The sequence below is a fragment of the Rhinopithecus bieti genome, unplaced genomic scaffold (assembly GCF_001698545.2).
Source record: "Rhinopithecus bieti isolate Rb0 unplaced genomic scaffold, ASM169854v2 scaffold_39951, whole genome shotgun sequence".
Lineage (NCBI taxonomy): Eukaryota > Metazoa > Chordata > Mammalia > Primates > Cercopithecidae > Rhinopithecus > Rhinopithecus bieti.
Window position 1 is genome coordinate 122,825 of NW_016816406.1, and position 1,434 is coordinate 124,258.

The 1,434-nt window shown below is 38.1% G+C and overlaps 1 protein-coding gene across 1 annotated transcript in view; it reads right to left on the reverse strand.

Annotated features, from left to right (window-relative positions):
• CLEC9A (C-type lectin domain containing 9A) overlaps positions 1 to 393 on the reverse strand; it is a 40,196-nt gene extending 39,803 nt beyond the window's left edge. The window contains exon 1 of the mRNA XM_017854827.1: positions 100 to 393. The gene's annotated coding sequence lies outside the window, so the exon portion shown is untranslated. The remainder of the gene's footprint in view (positions 1 to 99) is intronic.
• Between the last annotated feature and the right edge of the window lie 1,041 nt (positions 394 to 1,434).

The window sequence follows — 1,434 nt, forward strand, 5'->3', positions numbered from 1 at the left end:
AAAAAAAAAAAAAAAAAAAAAAAAGTAGGCTCAGATTACCTTCTCTGTCAGCATTATCTGTAATGACATACCTTCCACCCTACTGCCAGTGGTTCTTACCTCTTCTGCAGAGAGTATCATCCGTTTGAATCATTTAGATCGCGGCTAACTTGGGAATCTTTACCATTATGTGGATCAAATAACCAGATCTTGATAAGAAAAATAAAAATGCTATTGTCACATAAATTGCTGGGTTTAATCATTTGTGGGCCTTAGAGTGTGTTTTCTTCAGGGCAAGGTAAGCCGATGTGCTTCACAGTAGCTTGCAAGTTATTTGAGAAGAATCAAAACATGTTGCCAGTCTAGGAGAAAAGCATTTCAACTTCACCACAGATTGCTACAGCCGCGGGACAAGTGGGAGCCCCGCCCCTTCCGAACTGCGGCGATGGGAGCTGCTGCCCTCCGGGGCACAGGACCACTCCATCTCTGCAGCCTGCACCTTCGGGGGCCGGGAAACTTGACAGTTTCTTATAGAGCTAAGTATAGTATTAACATACAATCTAGGAACCACAGACAGTGGAAAACATGTACACGCAAACACTGGCACACACATTTTCTTTATTCATAATTGCCAAACATTAGAAGCAATTATGATGTCTTTCAAAAGATGAGTGGATAAGCAAACTGCAGTACATTCATACAGTGGAATATCGTTGGACGATAAAATGACATGTTGTCAAGCTATGAAAAAACATGGTGGAATCTTCAATGCATATTACTAAGTGAAAGAAGCCAGTAGGAAAAACTGTCATATTATGCTAGCTATATGACATTCCAGAAAAGCCAAGACAAAGAAAGCAAAGAGATCAGTTGTTACTAATGATTCAGGGGAAGAGGAAGACTGATAGGAAGGGGGAAGACTGATGAGTAGGTAGGGCACAGTGGATTTTGTCTGCAAAATGTCTGCAAAAATGTACACCCATATACATAATCAGGGCTCTGAATTTCTTAAACTTTTCAAATTTTGAAGCAGGGCCTATTGAATGGGTTGGGGGAGACCTTCCTGATTGATACCTACTAATGTATACACAAATTTGAGACAGGTATTTTGAGGGAGAGAGTGGAATTCAGGTACAACTTACCTAGTACCCCAGAAAGGTGTCAAGTGGAAGTAGAAAAAAAAAAAAGAAGTGTGTGAGGTAAAAAATTAAATTCTAAATGAGGACACGGAGGTTCTTGTGGAAACTTTTTTCTTGTATCTATATATACATATATATATAAACACACACTCATATACACACACACACTATATTTTCTTTATCCACTTGTTCATCAATGAAATGAAAATTTAGGTTATTTTCATATTTTGACTTTTGTGAACATGGGAGGAAATGAGATATTTGCAAGACTAACTCAAACATTGCATTAAATGGTCCATTTTTTTTTTTTTTTTTT